Here is a 6,815-nt window from a genome sequence, read left to right on the forward strand (position 1 = left end):
TATCACTAACACATGCGTCGCGCAAGCTTCATAGATATTTCAATGGTCATCCCATTGAAGTCCTGAATGATTACAACATCCAGCAAGTCTTGCGACGTCCCGCGCTCTCAGGAAGGCTGACAAAATGGGCGCTGGAATTAGGGGAGCACACGATCACCTACAAACCTCGTCCAACAATCAAGGGACAAGTTTTAGCTGATTTCATTGCAGAAATCTCTAAAGGGAAAGTTGAAGAGGCTCAGCGCGAAGTAGACCCTCCGCAAGCCAATAATGAAGAAAATGTTTGGAGATTATTCACTGATGGAGCTTCAAACAACGAAGGGTCTGGCGCAGGCCTCAAACTGGTGGATCCAGAAAGTCATGAGTATACTTACGCAATCAGGTTGGATTTCAAGAGCACCAACAATGAAGCTGAGTATGAAGCCCTGCTGGCTGGTCTGCGCATCGCGCACAAGTTCGGAGTTAAAAATCTAGAGGCTCATGTCGATTCATACTTGGTAGCAGCACAGGTCAATGGCCTTTATGATGCCAAGGAGAACACTATGCCTCTGTATCTTGAGCAGGCGAAGAAACTCACCGAGCAATTTGATTTCTTCAGAATCATACATATTCCGCGCAGTGAAAACAAGTCTGCCGATGCGCTGAGCAAGATGGCATCAACCAGATTCGATCACTTTGGCAAAGATGTCAGGGTGGAAGTAATGAGCAACCAGTCGGTGGGAGCGAAGTCTGTCCTTGTAATTCATACAACACCTTCATCATGGATAACTCCATTAATGGAATTCTTGAGGGAGGGAAAGGTACCGGACGATCGCGCACAGGCGAGGAAGATAAGACACAAGTCGCAGAACTACGAACTGCTTGATGGTACGTTATATCGACGCTCTTATCTTGGACCGCTCATGAAATGCCTGGATGCCGAGGAAGCAAGCTATGTGATCAGAGAGATACACGAGGGAATCTGTGGAATACATGCTGGCCCGCGCATGGTGGTTGCCAAGGCAATGAACGCAGGTTACTATTGGCCAGGCATGTTCTTGGACGCGTTAAAAGAGATCCAAAAATGCAAAGCGTGTCAGAGCTATGCGCCAAACACCATGCGGCCAAAGAACAACTTGATTCCGGTGACCTCCGCATGGCCTTTCCACAAATGGGCAATCGATATTGTGGGTCCCTTACCACAAGCGCAAGGGCGAGTAAAGTTTTTGGTAGTGGCAGTAGACTATTTCACAAAATGGGTTGAAGCCAAGCCACTAGCAAAAATCACAGCCGAGGCAATGAAGCAATTTATTTGGAGCCACATCATATGCCGTTTTGGCCTGCTAATGGAAATTGTGAGCGACAATGGCAAACAATTCACTGACAGGAAGATATCCAGTTGGCTCAAGGAATTGCGCATTAACCAAGTCTTCACTTCAGTATACCACCCTCAAGGGAATGGCCAAGTGGAGCGCGCGAACCAAAGCTTGCTGAATGGGCTGAAGAAAAGGTTGGAGGGAGAATCCCATTCATGGGTCGAGGAGCTACCTAATGTCCTGTGGGCGCACAGGACATTAAGCAAAACCAGCAATGGCGAATCCCCGTTCAGCCTAACCTATGGAACGGAGACTATGATTCCAGCAGAGATTGGATGCCCATCCCATAGAGTGCTCATGATGAGTAAGATGGATAACGAGCGCGAAAGGAGGTTGGATCTCAACTTACTTGAAGGGCGCAGAGAGGCGGCTATCATCAGTGAAGCCAAATACAAGAAAAAACTAGAAAAATATTACAATCAGCGCGTGAAAGAATGCCACTTCAAGAAGAATGATTTTGTCCTTCGGAACAATGAAGCTAGTCGCGCGATACCCCCGGGAAAAATGTCCCCAAACTGGGAGGGACCTTGTCAAGTCTCGGAAGAATTGGGAAAAGGCGCATACGCTTTAAAAGATTTGAATGGAAAGAAGATCCCGCGCACATGGAACGCAGCGCAGCTTAGAAAATGTTTCATGTAAAAAATTGTCAAGTTTGTAATAAGGCTTTTTAAGCCATTATGAATAATGATACGCGCTATTTTCTCTTAATGTGTGTTCTATTACCTTTCGCATACATGTTTCACACTTCCCTTTATTAATTTTGAGCAATATGACAACATTGTATTGACATCAAAACTAAAAATAAAACGAAGTAAAACATACATGCGCGAGCTTCAAGCTCAAACGCGTTAACGAGTTTTAACTCTAAAACGTCAGGGCCTTAGCCCAATAATATGAGCCTTAGCTCAGGGCCTTAGCCCAATAATACGAGCCTTAGCTCAAATTACTCACAACATCCATCCTACATGCTGCGCAGCTAAACCATAAAATACCTAAGCACAACTAAGGCAAAGCACATGCCAAAACATAGTTATTAAGGTCTCAGGTCGAGGTCACGCATGGGATTGTAATGGATATCAGAGTAGCACATACTGACACGTAAAGGCTAAAAAACTCATTCATAATTCCCTATAATAATGAAATGCCAAGGCACGTGTCAGCATATTCAGAATATTGCAAAATAACTTGAAATATGACAAGGATTAAGTAAAATAATTTCCTTACAACCTTGTTCAAATTTCAACGTGCAAGCATATCTTATATTCAACAAGCAAACACATGCAATATAAAGAGATGAATTGGGAATGCGCAAGATGCAAATAAGGGAAAAACAAAATTTCATTCAAAAACATAGAAGTTTACAAATTTACAAAATGATGAGATAAAAACTACAAACAAAAAAAAAAAAAACATAAAGGGCTCTTCAAGTCTCTATATCAACATCAACCTCTTCACCGTCCTCATCATTACCCCCTCCCTCAGCATCTGGCGCAGCCCGCTCATCGTCATCTCCAAACTTACCATAATCAAGCTGTTCGTCTTGAATGGAGTCTTCTATCACGATAGTGTCAGGAGTAGGTCCTTTGGCCACGCCAGAGCCGCAAGCAGAGGCAGCATTGCCCGCGCCATCATCGCTGCCACCAGTCCCTTCACACTCGTCAAGTAATTTCTTTAGCGCGCCGAGATCGGGCTGGTCAGCAAGCGCGGCTATCTGCAAGTCATAAGGAAAAGTATGAGTACAAAAGACTAGGAAAATAAGTCAAGGTAAACTCATTAATGTTAAAATACCTGCTCAAGGATGGGAATTGGAGTATTCAAGTACTTCTCCCCCACCTCGGCCATATCAGCGCAGACAACGTCGAGCTGATAAGGGTAGTCAGATGGATTCTTCTTCAGCATGCTATATTCATAGCCATCCTTAAACCCTTCAGCTCGATCCACCAAGCGCGACGCAGCATTACAATCCATCACAAGGGTCTGAAACTCGTCTGAGTATTTCATCGCATAAGCGCAACGAGTCACACCCTGTGAAACTAGCCATTGGCGATCCTGCGCGAGGGAAGAAACATACGTCTCAAGAGCAGGAATCTGAGAGTTTAACAACTCAACAGTTTCCTTGGTCTGTTTTAGCTCTTCTCTGTCGGACGCTGCTGCCGCCAAGGCCTCATTCCTTTCCGCTCGCGCAGCATCAAGCTCTTCGCTGTTAGACGCTGCTGCCGCCAGGGCTTCATCCTTTTCTGCCCGCGTAGCTTCGAGCTCTTTCTTCAGGCGCGCAACCTCACTCTCTAATAAAGATTTGTCAGTGATAGCCTGCACAAGAGTTTGATCACACGCCTCTGCCTCTAACTCCAAATCACGCGCTCGCCGCGCGTACCTGGCCGCATCCGCTTCTGCCGCCTGCAGCTTCTCCCGCGCAGCCTGCAGCTCATGCCCGCGCTTCACAAAGGCAGCGTTAGCACTTGCTCGGTTCTCGCTAAGTTCTGCTTGGAGTTTCTCAGCTCTCTCTCGAGCGTCAGAAAGATTCCAAGCAGAAATCTTAGCCTCTTGCTTGGCCTCCGCAAGGGCATCGCGCACTTTTATATAATCATTGCGAAGCTCTTGGGAGGCAGCAAAGAACGCAGACCCAGCAAAAAGGTGGTCGTTGAGCAAGTCCACGCGAGCGCGGTCCTCCTGAAACCTTCTTTCAGCCGGAGGCACAGAGTGAGCCCAGAAGTCTTCACACACGCCCATGGATTGAAATGAGCTATCCTCAGTAATATTCCATCTCGGGCAGTATATGTGATCGGCTTCCTGCAAACACAAAACAACGCAAAAGCAACGTTTTAGTCATCTAAACACTAATCTGGAAGTCCGCACAGCGGAGCAAAACAAACTTATACCTGCGGAGAGCCAGCAGAAAAGTCAGCGCCAGCCCCACGAGAAGGCTGCGCCACGAAATCTCGTGGCGCTACAGGGCTTGCGCGGCCGCCATCGGAATCTTCAAAATTGACCTCCTCATCATCCTCTGTAACAGGTCTTTTCTCCTGCGACTTGGAAAAATCAAAAACAGTCTCGCGAGGAGGGCTGCGCGCAGGAGGAGGTGAGGGAGGTCTCGACGCCGCTAGATCAGCGCGTAGAATAGTCTCCTGCTCCTTAGTAATCCCAATGAGAGGAGATTCAGTGCTTGTTGGAGCAGGAGCAGAACTAACGGCGCCGGCGCCGGCGCCAGCAGTGCCGCCAGCAGCTTGTGTGCCAGCTATAATTCCTATGAAAAAACCAAAGAGAAATGATTCATGACTTGATCTAAAAGAAAAAAAAAGTCAGAAAATCAAAGCGCAATAAATACCTTGGCGCACCGCCGTCCGCGAATTGAGCATCGCCATGAAGTCCATTTTCCCCCTTTTCGAGGGTAAAACAGGGGACTTCAAAGCAACCTTCGGCGCAGCCTCGGTACCTTGCTGCGCCTGAGGTTTAGCCACCAAGGTCGCCGGCTCTACAAACATTTGAGTGAGCAAAGATTCATTAATAACTCTATCGGAATCACGCTCATAAAACCACAAAATATAAACAAAGTATACCTGTTGGAGAAGATGAAACAGCAGGCGCAGCGCCGCTTCCCTTGTCCGCCGCGCGAAGAGATGAGGTGGCAGCACCATACCTCGTGTGGACAGGAGGATTGCCCACACCTCGAGGCAAAGAAGACGAGGAAAACTTGGAGGTAAATCCCTTGGTTTTCTCAAGTCCCTTCACCTGGGTAGGAGGATCCTGGGCAACAGGGGCATCATTTTTCTTCTGTTTTTTACTGGCCCCTGCGCCAGTTTTGCCCTTAGCTTTGCGCTTGAGTTGTGGCGCCTCAGCTTCTTCCTCCACCTCTTCCTCCGCAAGCTCCAACTCATAGTTCTCGAGCGCATCTACAATACGTGCAACAGAAATGTTAACCAAATTTGGTATTCTAAAGGCATAAGCATAAGTACAAAGGCTTACCAGGCGCATCGCTGTCAAAGCAAAATTCTAAATCGACAGGGATGAACATATCATCGAAGCGATCGGGGAAAGCAACTTCCCCAGCGCCCAGCGCGACAAAGCCACCCTCCATATGCTCGTCATAGGCGGCGTGGACGTATTCCTTGCTTACTGCATAATACAAGACAAATGATATCAGCAAAGCGAATTATATTTGCGCAGAAATAATGCAATAAGCTAATAACTCACCTAAGCCATCAACTTGGACGACGGGCTCAGTCGCGCTGTCGGTCCACCTCTTGCTCATACCAACCCCCACCAGCGCCTCCTCGCAAATATTCTTGGCGGGGGATGGTTCAGCAGTTAACTTATTAACCCATGTGCCCGTTGGGTTCTTAAGAACATTCTCATCCGCGGGCGTAGAAGTGATCGCGCGCATGGTCATGCGGATGGGAATCACACCAGCCATAATATAAAAAAATTTCTCAGACCAGTCATGAAGGCTTATGAAGGAAACAGTGCAGCACTTAACCTTCTGACTGCGAGGTATGAATGAGAACCAAGAGTCTTGGACTTTTGGCTTGTAAAAATATTGAAAGCGCCGAGGGGTGGGCTCCTCGCGCTGAGCTTTGCACATGAACTCAAAATGAGTCATGCGCACTAGTCCACAAGGATGGACTTGGATATGTGAATCCCATAAAACTGAAGGAGCGCACCCATAAACCTTGTCATCGGAAGACGAAGGTTACAGTGAGTGAAAAAGTGGGAGTATAAAGAGATATAGCCGGTGGGCGGAACTGCCGCCGTTTGCCCGGCCGCCGGGAGCAGACAGCCGTACTCAGGGAGAAAACCCTGAGAGGCGACGAGGTTGTCGAAATCAGACTGTTTCAGTTTGCAGGGAATCTCATCCCATCTCTTCACCGTTTTGCTCTTCCCCACCTCCTCCGACGAGGCCTCGGCAGCCCGTTTTCCCTTGCCAGTCTTCTTCAAAGTGGACATAACTAATGATTTTACACGGCGTTTGCTGGGGAAGATTGTGGTGTCTGGGTTATCAGACATACAATGGTGAATCAAACAGCGGTTACTTTAAGCACGGAAATCTGGAAGCAAAAGGCAAAGGCTCTTAATCGGAATGAAAATTGAAGGAGAGAGCTCTGAAAATAACAGTGAAGATGAAGAAAAAACCACTCAAAAGGCTTGCTTTTATAGGCCCAGGAGAGAGAAAGAAACAGGTACTGATCAGAGTTCACGCGCCCCCACTCGCAGGTGCAGGCTAACATGAGCGCGACACGTGTTCCTGACACTGTGTGAGGAGACATGAAAGGCAACTGTAGCACCTCGAGCACACGAAAAGTCTGACACAACGTCTCCATCTCTGACGCATGTCAGCACCAACCAACCACGTACATGGACGATTCATTTCAACCAAAAGGATAGAATTTCGCGCAACGCACATATGAGAAATGAAAAAGAAAAGACAAACCCTATTAAAAGAGCAAACTATTAAGTCTAATATCT

This window comes from Bidens hawaiensis, unplaced genomic scaffold (assembly GCF_021521415.1).
Source record: "Bidens hawaiensis isolate Kalapana, Puna unplaced genomic scaffold, B.hawaiensis_p1.1 tig00035130_1, whole genome shotgun sequence".
Taxonomy (NCBI): Eukaryota; Viridiplantae; Streptophyta; class Magnoliopsida; order Asterales; family Asteraceae; genus Bidens; species Bidens hawaiensis.